We start from the raw sequence: 15,032 nt of genomic DNA on the forward strand, positions 1-15,032 counted from the left end.
AACTCACCGTTATAATAAAGATGCTGGCTCCATTTTCAACTTTGGTCCTTTACAGCACTGAGCCTTCCATCCATTCCCACTCATTAGGTACTTAAGCTAAAGAATCCCAGAGCACTTGGCTGTGGAAGGAAGTCTGCCTCAGTCAGCCCTAGCTGGGTGCCAGGATAAATCTTGGTCAAACTCCAAGCTGTGAGGTGTGTTCACTAGCTTCTCAGGTGTATACTAGAAGGAAATTTATCCCAGATCAGTGTTCCCTGTGTACTAGAAAATGTTGCAATGTCAACAGCGATAATATAGCTAAGGAAATTGTATTACTCTTTCCACCGATAGAAGAAAAACAGTAAGTTATTACAAAAATTGTAAACGATGTGAAATTTTATAAAAAAAAATTAGAATGCCCCCAGCTTTATTGAGCTATCACTAATAAAAATGCATTATTAGATTAACTGGTAATTACCTGATGCAGTTACCTGACGGCCTAGGATCCCGCCCTGTCACTGCTGTGGCTAGCATTCAATTCCTGCCCAGGAACTTCGGAGTACTAAAGGCAGGCCTCCCCCGCAATCCCCCAAAAGAGTTCCTGCTGTGGCTCAGTGGGTTAAAGATCTCAAGCTGTGGTATAGGTCTCTGATGTGCCTCAGATCCACTGTTGCCATGGCTGTGGTGTAGGCCTCAGCTGCAGCACCCCTTTGACCCCGAGTCTGGGAACTTCTATTAAAAAAATAAAATAAAATAAAACATGATGACCTGATACACTTATGTTGTATTATATAATTAAAATTTGGCACGAAAGTGGAATTTTTCCCCAAAGGAAATCCTAAAAAAACATTTTAATGGAGAATGGCAGAAACCACAGTGGTCTGTTATCAGAATTGTGTAAATATCAATCTCTCAGTTCAAATGTATTCATGTTCAATGTCTCTCTGTCTTGTTACAGTTCTCTCAATTCTGTAAGTGCACTGGTTATGTTCTCTGTAGATCTGGGGAAAAGGAGCCAGGGATGGAAGTTCTATTTAGTCCAGACAGAATGAATAGCCATGACTGGTCAGCACAGAAGGAAACTGGAAAAGTGTGTTAGTCCCTTTCAGTCTGGCTGGATTTAGGGGAGCGATAGGGTTGAGAGCCCTCCAAAAGTGGACTGCAAGGGGCTCTGAGTCAGTAAGATGAAAGTTTGTGGAAAAAAAAGTGCTGATGTAGCAGTTCATGTCTTGGCTCAGCCATGACATATATGACTAGTATCCATGAAGATGCAGGTTCGATCCCTGGCCTTGCTCAGTGGGGCAAGGATCCAGCACTGCCATGAGCTGTGGTGTAGGTTGCAGACTGGGCTCAGATCCTGCATTGCTGTAGCTGTGCTGCAGCTCTGATTCGACCTCTAGCCTGGGAACTTCCATATGCTGCAGGAGTGGCTCTAAAAAAAAAGAAGGAAAAAAGAGAGCAAGAGAAAGGGAAGAAATACATAGAAAATAAATAAAGAAAATAAAAAGGTGGCTCTTAAGCATTTTCACCACACAAAAATAAAGCTTAACTAAGTAAGGTGATGGGTGGTAGTTAACCTAGAAATTCTTAAACTCTCAGGATCTGAATTAAAAACTTTTCCATTGCAAAACAATTCATGCATTGATTTATTTGAACAGCTTTATTTAAACGTATTTTTCATACCTCTAAGGCACTCATTTAAGTATACATTTTTTATGCTTTTAGTATATTTGAAGATACATACAATCACCACAATTTTTGAAAATTTTTTTTCACTTCAAAGAGAAACTCTTCTACTTTCAGCTGTAAAAAACTGCTAATCTGTAGTTCCTGTCATGGCTCAGTGGTTAACGAATCCAACTAGGAACCATGAGGTTTCGGGTTCGATCCCTGGCCTTGCTCAGTGGGTTAAGGATCCGGCGTTGCCGTGAGCTGTGGTGTAGGTTGCAGACACTGCTCAGATCTTGAGTTGCTGTGGCTGTGGTGTAGGTTGGCGGCTACAGCTCTGATTGGACCTCTAGCCTGGGAACCTCCATATGCCGCGGGAGTGGCCCAAGAAATGGCAAAAAGACCAAAAAAAAAAAAAAAAAAAAGATAATTTCTGGAAAAAAAAAAAAAAAAAAGAATGACAGCATGGTTTTTTTCACGGGGAAGTTAGGAATCAATATTTCCTTCTGGAGTTCCCGTCGTGGCGCAGTGGTTAACGAATCCGACTAGGAACCATGAGGTTGAGGGTTCGGTCCCTGCCCTTGCTCAGTGGGTTAATGATCCGGCGTTGCCGTGAGCTGTGGTGTAGGTTGCAGACGCGGCTCGGATCCCGCGTTGCTGTGGCTCTGGCGTAGGCCGGTGGCTACAGCTCCGATTCAACCCCTAGCCTGGGAACCTCCGTATGCCGCGGGAGCGGCCCAAGAAATAGCAACAACAACAACAAAAGACAAAAGACAAAAAGCCAAAAAAAAAAAAAAAATTTCCTTCTTTGTATGTCAGAACACTATTCCATTGATTGGATAAATACACGTTGTTTATCTATTCATCCTTTCATGGACATTTAGATGTTTCTATCTTTTGGTTTCTATGATTACTATAAAGCTCATGTATAAGTTTTAGCGAAATGTGTTTTCTTCTGCTTTTCTTTCTTTTTTTTTTTCAAATGGCTGCACCCATGGCAAATGGAAGTTCCCAGGCCAGGGACTGAATCTGAGCTGCAGCTGTGACCTGTGGCAACTCAGGATCCTTTAACCCACTGCAGTGGGTGGGAAATTGGCCCTTGCCTCCACAGGTGGGATTCTTATCCCACTGTACTGCAGCAGAAATTCCAACATGTGTTTCATTTTCTTGGGCATATATCTAGAAATGGGGTTGATAGGTCATATAATTCTAGGTTTAATATTGGAGGAACTCTCAGACCTTTTTCTAGAGTAGCTCTGCCATTTTATCTTTGTTCCACCCTTATGAGAGTTCAAATTTCTCCATATATCCTCCATAAAAGTTACTAGCTCACATTCTGTCATCCTCGTTCCAGTGGAATGTCCTTGGGGTTTTGATTTGCATCTCCTTGATAACTATTCATGTCAAGAATCTTCATATGCCCTTGACCATCTGTGTATTTTATTTGGAAAAATGTTATTCAGAATATTTGCATATTTAATTTGAGTTACTTGACTTTTCTTTTTTCTTTTTAGGGCTATACTTGCAGCATATGGAAGTTCTCAGGCTAGGGGTGGAATAGGAGCTACAGCTGCTGGCTTATCTCACAGCTACAGCAACTTGGGATCCAAGCCAAGTCTATGATATACACCACAGCTCACTGCAACACCAGATCCTTAATCCACTGAGTGAGGCCAGGGATTGAACCTGCATCCTCATGGATACTAGTTAGGTTCGAAACTGCTGAGCCACAACAGGAACTCCCTGAATTTCTTGACTTTTTATAATTATGTTACAGGGTCCTTAAATATTTTTAATACAAGTTCCTTTTCGATGCTTGATTTGAAAATTTTTCATCTATTCCATAGGTTGTGTTTTTACTCTCTTGCCCCAAAATATTTACTTATTTTTTTTGTCTTTTGTCTTTTTAGGGCCACACCCTCAGCATATGGAGGGTTCCAGGCTAGGGGTCTAATTGGAGCTACAGCTGCCGGCCTATGACACAGCCACATCAACACCAGATCCAAGCTGCGTCTGCGACCTACACCACAGCTCACAGCAACACTGGATCCTTAACCCACTGAGCAAGGCCAGGGATCGAACCCGCAACCTCATGGTTCCTAGTTGGATTCGTTTCCGCTGTGCCACTATGGGAACTCCCTGTTTACTTTTTTTTTAAAAAAATTTATGTTTTTCTTATGGCCGCATTTGCGGCATATGGAAGTTCCTTGGCTAGGAGCTGAATCGGAGCTGAATCAGAGCTCCAGCTACTGACCTATGCTTGCAGCAAGGCCAGATCCTAAACCCACTGAGCAAGACCAGGGATAGAACCAGCATCCTCACAGACACTGTGTCAGGTTCTTAACCCCCTGAATCACAAGGGGAATCTCCTAAAATGTTTACTTTTTATTGTGCTAATATACACATACCATAAAATTTTCATTTTCACCACTTTTAAGTGGATACTTCTGTAGTATATAATATGTTGATGCATCATTTACACACAAACAGTATTGTCTGCCAACAACAGGGCACTGTGCTCCTTATTGGGCAGTCTCTGTCACCAGGAGATGGAGATTTCAAAGCATAGTGGTAAAACTGCTATCCCATGATTGACATGCTTTCAAGGTCTGGGAGGCAGCAGTGAATCTTTGTTCCATTACTTTGGAAATATTCAGAAATGCTTTTTTAGGAGTTCCTGCTGTGGCACAATGGGATCTACAGCAGCTTGGATCGGATCTCTGGCCCCGGGGAAATATATATTCTTAAAAGGGGGACGGGCAGTGAGCGAGAGAATTGCTTCTTCTGGATCAGAAGTTCTCAGACTTGGAAAAGGGGTCCTTGCTGAATCAGTATTTCAATAAATGAGCGGCTTGCCTATGAGGTCTGTTTGGGCGCATCTACGTGGTGCTACTTTATGCCTGAAGGAGCCCAGGTTTGTAATCTGGCTGGCAATATATGGGATACTTAGTGAGGGAAGATGTCAGGTATCCATGTCCACATTGCCCTGATCATTTAGATGGAAACTTTACCTTATTCCTACAGAAAAGTAAACAGACTAGAGGTGTTCACAGCCAAGGTTGAGGGTGGAACCCGTGACCCACCAGGCTGGAGTTCAGTGTCCAGGGTAGACTCTGTCATTAGTTAATTGCCATCTGTACATCTCCATTTCCCGTGTACCTCTGTCAAGCTATAAGATCAAAACAGGTTGCAAAATACCTGGTAGAGAAGACCTTAAGTCTGGTTGGGGCAGCTCTAGAGTTAGGTATCACTACCTTCCCAGGTCATTCCAGAATTCTGGTTGACCTCTTTGTAGCCTGTGGTATTGGGCAGGCCAACCAAGTCCCATTTATATGGCCTGTAATCCAGGGATACTGTCCAGTGACTAGGCAAACACTTATATCATGACAATCAGTCTTGACTTCATTTATAACATCTGTGGAGGACTTTTTTTCCTTTTAGATCTGTATACTGGCTTAAGTGATTACTTTCCAATTGTGATTTCCTCCATCCTATATCTTCTTACTTCTTTCCTATCTAGAGGAGTCCTTTCAGTATTTTTTAGAATGGGTTTAGTATTGCTGTATTCTTTTTGTTTGTTGGAGAAATGCTTCCTCTTTCTCTTTTAAATGATAATTTGCTGGGTATTCTAGGCTACAAATTATTTTATTTTATTTTGTCTTTTTATGGCCCTACCCTTGGCATATGGAAGTTCCCAAGCTAGGGGTCAAATCAGAGCTGCAGCTGCCAGCCTATGCCACAGCCACAGCAATGTGGGATCTGAGCCGCATCCCGCAACCTACAGGGCAACTCATGACAATGCCAGATCGCTGACCCACTGAGAGAGTCCAGGGATCGAACCTGCATCCTCATGGATACTAGTCAGATTAATTTCCACCGCACCTCAACAGGAACTCCCTCCTCCACCATCTGTGATACCACTCCCTGTAGAAGGTTTGAAGGTGCCATTTGAGTGAAGGACAGAACTTGAGCTTCCACGGGGGTTCCCCAATGCCAAATCACTCTACTGTAGGAGGAAGTAAAGTGTCCAGAATGGGTCTGCCAGGTGCTTGCACTGGCAGGAACAAAACTTAGTTCAGGTTCCCGTGTGTTATTTAGATAATGGCATAACCAGCAATCAAGCTGATTAGTTAAGGTGGCCATGGTTTGGAAGACTGCTATGAGTGGATATTGGGGCTGTGCTAAAATTGTTGAAAAAGCAGTAAGCGTTTTTTTATTTTTTTTGTCTTTTTAGGGCCACACTTGTGGCATATGGAGGTTCCCATGCTAGGGATCAAATCAGAGCTGTAGCAGCCGGCCTATGCCACAGCCACAGCAACACGGGATCCGAGCCACACATGCGACCTATATGCCACAGCTCGAGGCAACACCAGATCCTTAACTCACTGAGTGAGGCCAGGGATGGAACTCCCATCCTCGTGGATACTAGTCGGGTTTGTTAACCACTGAGCCACAATGGGAACTTCAGTACCAAAAGTTAGCTGAAGCAAGACAAAATTTGAAAGGGAGCCCATAGTGAAGGAACAGAGGGAGGATAGGTTAAGAAAAGCCATCTCCAGCCAATCTTTCTATAATTGAAAGAGAAGAGTTTTGTTTAAACTTTTCAGTGCTGGAGTTCCCGTTGTGGCTTAGCGGCTTAAGAACCCAACAAAGTATGCATAAGGATGCCAGTTTGATCCCTGGCCTTGCTCAGTGGGTTAAGGATCCCATGTTGCCACAAGCTCAGCAGGTCACAGGAGGGGCTTGGATCCTGTGTTTTACCATGGCTGTGGTGCAGGCTGGCAGCTGCAGCTCTGATCCAACCCCTAGCCCAGGAACTTCCACATGCCACCGGTGTGGCTGTAAAAAAGAAAAAAAATTTTTTTAATTTAAAATAATAAACTTGGTCAGAGAATTTTCCAGGTCAGGGAGGGGAGAGGCTTTAAGGAACGATATATGGAGACAAAGTTTTTGATCTGAGATCTTGGGTAAAGCTGTCTACTTTGTGATGTCATCTGCTTCTGGAGCCTGAGTAAGCCCTGGAAATCCTCAATATGAGGTCACTCATAGGGACAGCCTTCTAACTCTCCAGGAGGGTGATGATCTGGATCTAGCTTGGTGTCTCATTTGAGTCCAGGAGGATTTTTATTCTGATGACAGTGTAGATGGCTAGCGGTACTTCCTGAGCTTTTCCAGAGAGGTGACAATGTACATTTTCTTCTAGAAATGTTCATGTATACTCATCTCCTGCACTTAGAACTCAGGCCACTGCATCACAGAAACTGGCACAAATTCCTCAGGCCCATGGTCGGTCTGAGATTCACTCTGGCTGCTGGAGGAAAGGCTGGGCCTGAATCTGCTGCAAAGTAGCCTTGGCTGCACCTGCCCAACTCAGTGTGACAAAGAGCCAAATAATCTGTTCTCAACATGGCCTGTACTGAAAAATTCTATTTCAGCATATTCTAATGGAAACACAACAACAGAACACAATATTCATGAACCCCAAGATAATTCGTCTTAAAATGAAGATTTATAGGCATTCCTGTTGTGGCTCAGCAGTAACAAACCCAGCTAGTATCCATAAGGACACAGGTTTGATCCCTAGCCTTGCTCAATGGGTTAAGGATCCAGTGTTGCTGCAAGCCTAGGCCAGCAGCTACAGATCTGATTTGACCCCTAGTCTTGGAACCTCCATATGGCCCTGGTGTGGCCCTAAAAAGACAGAAAAAAAAAAGAAAGAAAGAAAAAGAAAAGAAAAGAAAATCAGACTTCTTTTCAGAAACAATGCAATGAAAAAAAATAAGAGTGGAGTAAAAGATTTAATATTTTGGAGTTCCCATGTGGTTCGGAGGGTTAAGGATCTGGCACTGTCACTGCAGTGGCTTGGGTTGCAGTTGTGGCACAGGCTCAATCCCTGGCCCAGGAAATTTCACATGCTGTAGGCGTAGCCCCCTAAAAACATTTAATGTTTGAAATTAAAAATGCTGTCCTAGAATTTTGTGTCAAGCAAAACTGTCTTCCGAAAATAAAGGAGGAATAAAGACTTTCTGAGATAAAAATTGAGACTCTGTCTTAGTACATGTACTTTGGAAAAGACATGAAAAAAAACTCATCAGAAAGAATGCAAACACTGAAGATGCAGGGTTAGAGAAAAAAATGAAGATAAAATATCCTTCATATTTCTCACCATATTTAATGTAACAGATAAACATTTTGTTTAAAATATTTGCAACAGGAGTTCCCGTTGTGGCTCAGCACTAAGGCACCTGAGTAGTATCTATGAGGATGCGGGTTCAATCCCTGGCCCCGCTCAGTGGGTTAAGGATCTGGTGTTTTTTTGCAACAATATGTGAAATATATTTAGGTCATAGTTTTTTTTTTTTTTTTTTTTGGTTTTTTTAGGGCCTCACCTGTGGCATATGGAAGTTCCCAGACTAGGGTCAAATTGAAGCTATAGCTGCTGGCTACACACAGCTCACCACAATGGTAACACTGGATCATTAATGGGTTAACATTGAGCTAAAAATTATTATTTTTTTAATGGTAGCACTTGGCATATGGAACTTCCAGGGCAGGGGATTAAACCTGAACCTTTGCTGTGACCCCAAGCCACTACAGTTGGATTATTAGTTATTATTATTTTAGCTTTTTAGGGCCGTGCCCATGGCATGTGGAAGTTCCTAGGCTAGTGGTCGAATGGGAGCTGTAGCCCCTGGCCTACACCACAGCCATAGCAACTTTGGATCCAAGCTCCATCTGTGACCTACACCACTACCTTTGCCACAACGAGAACTCACTGGATTCTTTTTTTTTGTTTTTAATTATATGGCTGCACCAAGGCGTATGGAAGTTCTTGGGCCAAGGATTGAATCTGAACCACAATTGCAACCCATGCCACAGCTGTGCCAAAGCTGGAATCTTTAACCCACTGAACCAGGCTGGGGATCGAACACACACCTCCACAGCGATTCAAGTTGCTGCAGTCGGATTCTTAACCCACTGTGCCACAGCGGGAATTCCAATCTTTGTTTATTCTGGGGTGATAATCTATTTCTCCTTTTTGGATCATGTAATCCACTCACATTTAGTATTATTGATGTAGTTGTAATTACACTTACCATTTTGCTTTTTGTTTTCTACAATTCTTTTTTTTTTTTTTTGTCTTTTGTCTTTTGTCTTTTGTTGTTGTTGTTGCTATTTCTTGGGCCGCTCCCGCGGCATACGGAGGTTCCCAGGCTAGGGGTTGAATTGGAGCTGTAGCCACCGGCCTACGCCAGAGCCACAGCAACACGGGATCCGAGCCGCGCCTGCAACCTACACCACAGCTCACGGCAACGCCGGATCGTTAACCCACTGAGCAAGGGCAGGGACCGAACCCGCAACCTCATGGTTCCTAGTCGGATTCGTTAACCACTGCGCCACGACAGGAACTCCTCTACAATTCTTATGTTGTTTTTAGTTCTTAGTCCTCCATTATAACTTTCTTTTGCATTACCTGAATATTTCCAAGTGTAATACTTCCATTTTTAAAAGATTTCTGTATTATACATTTAAAAAAAATTTTAGAGGCTGCTCTTTAACCATATACTCACGGAGCTCCCGTTGTGGCTCAGTGGTTAGCGAATCCAACTAGGAACCATGAGATTGTGGGTTCGATCCCTGGCCTTGCTCAGTGGGTTAAGGATCTGGCGTTGCCATGAGCTGTGGTGTAGGTTGCAGACGCGGCTTGGATCCTGCATTGCTGTGGCTCTGGCGTAGGCGGCTACAGCTCTGATTAGACCCCAGCCTGGGAACCTCCATATGCCGAGGGAGTGGCCCTAGAAATGGCAAAAAGCCAAAATATATATATATATATATATACTATTTTATTAAAATGAGACTCAGATTCATACTAGCTTAATTCCAGTGATACATGGAAACATTACTTATATTAAGCTCTATTCTCTTTTGCCATTTTTTAAGTGTTATGCAGATTATATCAATTTATGATATAATCCTCCTATCTATTTTCTTACAATTACTTACCATTTGTGGTCGTTATCCATAGAAACTCTACCTGAAGTACAGTGTTTTTAATATATATTTTAATATTAGAGCCCTGCTGTTATGGTACAAAGGTGTTTTTGTTGAAAATGTTCTCTCTGGAGTCCCTGTTGTGGCTCAGTGGAAACGAACCTGACTAGGATCCATGAGGACACAGGTTCGATCCCTGGCCTTGCTCAGTGGGTTAAGGATCTGGTGTTGCTGTGAGCTGTAGTGTAGGTCGCCAATGCAGCTTGGATCTGGCATTGCTGTGGTTGTGGTGTAGGCCAGCAGCTGCAGCTCTGATTCAACCCCTAGCCTGGGAACTAAAAAGACAAAAGAAAGGAAGGAAGGAAGAAAGAAAGAAAGAAAATGTTCTTTTATGATTAAACCTGTTCTGTTTTGGTGGGACAGAAATTTGGGACAAGAAACACCATAAGTTTCTTATCATTGATTCCTCCTGATTTGTCAAAGAGGAATCTTGAAGGTAGAGAGTCACTGCTATAACGTGAGTTTGATCCCTGGCCATGGAACTTCTACATGCCTTGGGTGCAACAAAAAAACAAAACAACAAAATTCTCCATGCTGTTACTGTTGCTTCCCACTTCTCCACACCACGCCTGCAACTCTAAGCATATGGACATGAAATTGGGAACAGCAAAAATAGGGTATAGGGCCTTGTAAATCAGTGAAACAAAAGACTTCCAGCCAGGGAGTTCTCACTGTGGCTCACCAGGTTATGAACCTGACTAATGTCCATGAGGATGGAGGTTCAATTTCTGGCTTTGCTCAGTGGGTTAAAGATCTGGCGTTGCCTAGGGCTGTGATGTAGGTTGCAGAAACAGATCAGATCTGACATTGCTGTGGCTGTGCCTGTGCCCAGCAGCTGCAGCTGTGATTCAACCCCTAGCCTGGGAACTTCCATATGCTGCAGATGTGGACCTAAGGGGTGGGGGGGACTTCCAGCCATCCTTGATGAAAAGCAATTGAAAATTTGCCATTTCTCCCTTTATTCTCATTTAGGATATTATTCAAAATGATGCCCTCTTTCTGCAGTTCATCTCAATTATCCTTGCATGACTGCCTCTAAACATCCAAAGAAAATCTTTGGTTTTCTATTGGGAAATCACAGTGCTGCAGAGACAGAATCTAAATGGGCTGGAGTGATGCAGATGACACTCCTGTTTCTCTAAATGGGAGGAATGAAGTTTTCAATGTACATATCGTACACTCAGCAGCAAGATGAAAATGTCAAATCCTGTCATATATCCTCCCCTGTGACACTAAACACAACAGAAACCACACGTATCTGGCCAAAATCAACAAGATGTCTCAATTCTCAGGTGAAAAAGTAAAAATGACACCCTCACTCATTGAAGCTCCTGCCTTCATAGAAAATACACACACACACACCCCAGCTTCCCTATATATCTAACATTTCTTCTACTTTCCTTGAAAGTCCTTATTGGAGTTCCCTGGTGGCCTAAGAGTTAAAGCATATGGCACTGTCACTGCTGTGACTTGGTTCACTGCTGTGGCACAGGTTTGATCCCTGGCCCAGGAACTTCCACATGCCATGAGGATGGTAAAAAAAAAAAAAAAAAAAAAAAAAAAAAAAAAAAAAAAGGAAGAAAGAAAGAAAGAAAAAACAAAAAGTCCGTCACATAAACCAAAGGAATATTATTTCTTAACCATTTCTTTTTTTAATTTATTTTTATTTTATTTTTAGTGCCACACCTGTGCCATATGGAGGTACCAAGGCTAGGGGTTGAATTGGAGCTGCAGCTGCCAGCCTACACCACAGCCATGGCAACACAGGATCTGAGCCTTGTTTGCAAGCTAGCTACACCTCAGATCACAGCAAAATCAGATCCTTAACCCTCTGAGCGAGGGATCAAACCTGCGTTCTCATAGATACTAGTCTGGTTTGTTACCACTGAGCCAGGAGGGGACTCTTTTTTTTTTTTTAAATGGCCACTCTTGTGGCATATGGAAGTTCCTGGGCCAGGGGTCAAATCGGAGCTGCAGCTGCGGGTCTAAACCACAGCCACAGCAGTATCAGATCCAAGCTGCATTACGACCTGTGCCACAGCTTGTGGCAACACCAGATCCCTAGTCCACTGAGCGAGGCCAGGGACCAAACCCACATCCTCACAGAGATAACATCAGGCCTTAATCAACTGAGCCACAACAGGAACTCTGTTAACCACTTCTTTTTCCCACGAAAATACAAACACTATCACCGTAAAAACCTATTTCACACCAGTACATCCAAATCCTACAGTGCCTTCTTTGTGCTAAATTGGGTACACTGATCTAAAGCATATGACAAGGACAGATGTTGAAACCCTAACATCAAGAATAGTCATTCAGAGGGGGTTCACCAGCAAAGTAGTCCTATCTTCCTCTTGTGCTAGATTTGTATTGAGCCACAATTAACCAAATTTTATAGGCCTAAGTTAGGTCATAAAGAAGATTTTCAAAACATTACCTAGCACGCTAAAAAGTAAATTTATGTATTTTATAACTCCATCAATAACAATGGTAAAAGATAAAATTTGAAATTGTAAAAATAAACAATAGTTCTCTCTTCTTACTAATATAATTGAATGAAGCTTCTTAGTAATTAAGTTTAGCTTCATGACATTGTTTTTGCCTTCAAGAAAATGATTATGATCGCCAATGAGAGAATAAAGTTTATTGCCTGAAATCATCCAATAAAGAAAAATATCTTGCTACCCTGAACAGCAAATTCTCTAACACAAGTGAAAATCCTGTAAGAACCCATTTTCAGCACCCTGTTACTCCTATACACCAGTCTTTCATGCTTTGTAATCATTATTAATAGAATTCTCTCTTTTTTTTCCCTTCTTTACTTTTTCTTTTTAGGGCCACACCTGAGGCATATGGAAGTTCCCAGGCTAGGGGTTAAATTGGAGCTACAGCTGCGAGGCTGCACACAGCCATAGCAATGCCGAAACTGAGCCGCATCTGCTACATATGTCACTGTCTGTGGCAACGCCAGATACTTAAGCCACTGAATGAGGCCACGGATCAAACCTGCATCCTCATGGACACTAAGTCGGGTTATTAACCTACAGAGCCACAATGGGCACTCTGTATTAACTGAATTCTTTATACCCCAGTATTTGACTAGAGGTGTGATCCTGAGGGTCACTGGCATGATGGCACTGAAAAAATCAGTTTAACCGTTTTTTTTTTTGTCTTTTTTTGGCCATTTCTTGGGCCACTCCTGTGGCATATGGAGGTTCCCAGGCTACGGGTCTAATCAGAGCTGTAGCCACCGGCCTACGCCAGAGCCACAGCAACACAGGATCTGAGCCATGTCTGTGACCTACACCATAGCTCACGGCAACACCAGATCCTTAACCCAATGAGCAAGGCCAGGGATCGAACCCTCAACCTCATGGTTCCTAGTCGGATTCGTTAACCAATGCGCCACGACGGGAACTCCAGTTTAACCTTTTGCAGTTAAGAATTTGTAAGGAATTAGTTTCATGACAAAAATTAGAACTTAAGAAAATGGCTGAGTAAAAAAATAGACTAATTTTTATGCACAAGATAAAATTGACTAATATTTTACAATAATTAAATGAAGAAAACTGTAAGGTTTATCTGAATATTCATAAGTATAATGGAAATTTTAAAATATTCTCTGAGGAAATGAAAGCCCTAATACTTGGTAGCACACAAAAGCTTCAAGAGATGGGATTAAGATGGCAGAATAGAAGGATTGGAGCTCACCTTTTCTCATGAAAACAACAAAATTACAACCAAATGCTGAACAACCTTAAACCAAATGGACAGGAAACTTTCAAAAAAGATATCCTACTCTAGAAGACAAAGAGGAGGCCACATAAAGATGGTAGGAGGGGCAATTACATGATATAAATAAATCCATACCTACTGGGTAGGCAGCCCACAGACTGGAAAATAACTATATCACTGAGACTCACCTATGGGAGTGAGAGTTCTGAGCCCCATGTCAGGTCCCCATGTCTGGGAATCTGGCATTGGTAGAAAGAGCCCCTGGAGCATCTGGCATTGAAGGCCAGTGGGGCTTGTGTGCAGGAGCTCCACAAGACTGGAGGAAACAGAGACCCCATTCTTAAAAGGGGCACACAGGTTTTCATGTGCACTGGATCTCAGGACAAAGCAGAAACCTCATAGGAACCTGGGTCGGACCTGACTGAAGTTCTTGGAGGATCTCTTGGGAAATAAGGGGGTGACTGTGGCTCATTGTAGGGGAAGGACATTGGAGGCAAAGGTCTCAGGAATATTCATCAGCATGTATTCCTCTAGAGGTGGCTATTTTGGGAAAATCTGGCCCCACCCACCAGTGCTGAGAAGCCCCAGGTCAAACAATAATCCAGGTGGGATCACAGCCCCACCCAGCAGTAAAGAGTCTGCCTAAAGACTCCCCAGGTACAACCTCTAATCTCACCCAGAGACAAAGCCCCACCCACCAGAGGAATAAGAATCAGCTCCACCTACCAGTGGGCAGGCACTAGTCCCTCCCATCAGGAAGGCTTCAGCAATCTCCTGTACCCAAATTCAGACACAAGGGGTAAGACATCAGAAGCAAGAGAGGCTACAAACTGTATTGTCTGCAAAAAGGAGATCACACCAAAAATCTATACAAAATGAAAAGGCAGAGAACTATAACTCAGATAAGGGAGTAAGAAAAATCCCCAGAAAAACAGCTAAGTGCTTTGGAGATTATCAGCCTCTAGGAAAAAGACTTTAGACTGGGGATGATAGCAAAGATGATTCAGGACTTTGGAAATAAACTGAGGCAAAGATTGATCTTTTACAGCAAACACTGAGCAAAGAAATATAAGATTTAAAACTTAAGCAAGCAGAGATGCAAAATACAACAACTGAAATAAAAAATTCACTAGAAGCAACCTACAGCAGAATACAGGAGGAAGAAGAACAAATAAGTGAGGTGGAGGACAGACTAGTGGAAATGGCTGATGCAGAACAGAAAAGAGAAAAAAAGACTGAAAAGATATGAAGACAGTGTAAGAGAACTCTGGGACAACATTAAATGCACCAACATCCGTATTATAGAGGTGCCAGAAGGAGAAGAGAGAGAGAAAGAGACAGAAAAAATATTTGAAGAGATAATAGCCAAAAAATTCCCTAACATGGGAAAGGAACCACTCATTCAAATCCAGGAAGCACAAGTACCATATAAAATAAATCAAAGGAGGAACAACCAAAGAAACATATTAATCAAACTGACCAAAATTAAAGACAGAGTAAATATTGAAAGCAGCTAGGGAGAAGAAACAAACAATATACAAGGGAACCCCAAAAGGTTATCAGCAGATTTTCCAGCAGAAACTCTACAGGCCACA

General features: G+C 42.5%; 1 long non-coding RNA gene across 1 annotated transcript in view; it reads right to left on the bottom strand.

Annotated features, from left to right (window-relative positions):
• Positions 1 to 7: 7 nt before the first annotated feature.
• Positions 8 to 15,032, bottom strand: part of LOC146405479 (uncharacterized) — a 35,872-nt gene continuing 20,847 nt past the window's right edge. Inside the window, exon 3 of the long non-coding RNA XR_014837551.1 lies at positions 8 to 222. This is a non-coding gene — a long non-coding RNA (uncharacterized LOC146405479). The remainder of the gene's footprint in view (positions 223 to 15,032) is intronic.

Source organism: Sus scrofa, chromosome 2 (genome assembly GCF_054392235.1).
Source record: "Sus scrofa isolate SSC_HxYL_T2T_F1_AM1 chromosome 2, Sscrofa_HxYL_maternal_Yorkshire_Landrace_v2.0, whole genome shotgun sequence".
Classification (NCBI taxonomy): domain Eukaryota; kingdom Metazoa; phylum Chordata; class Mammalia; order Artiodactyla; family Suidae; genus Sus; species Sus scrofa.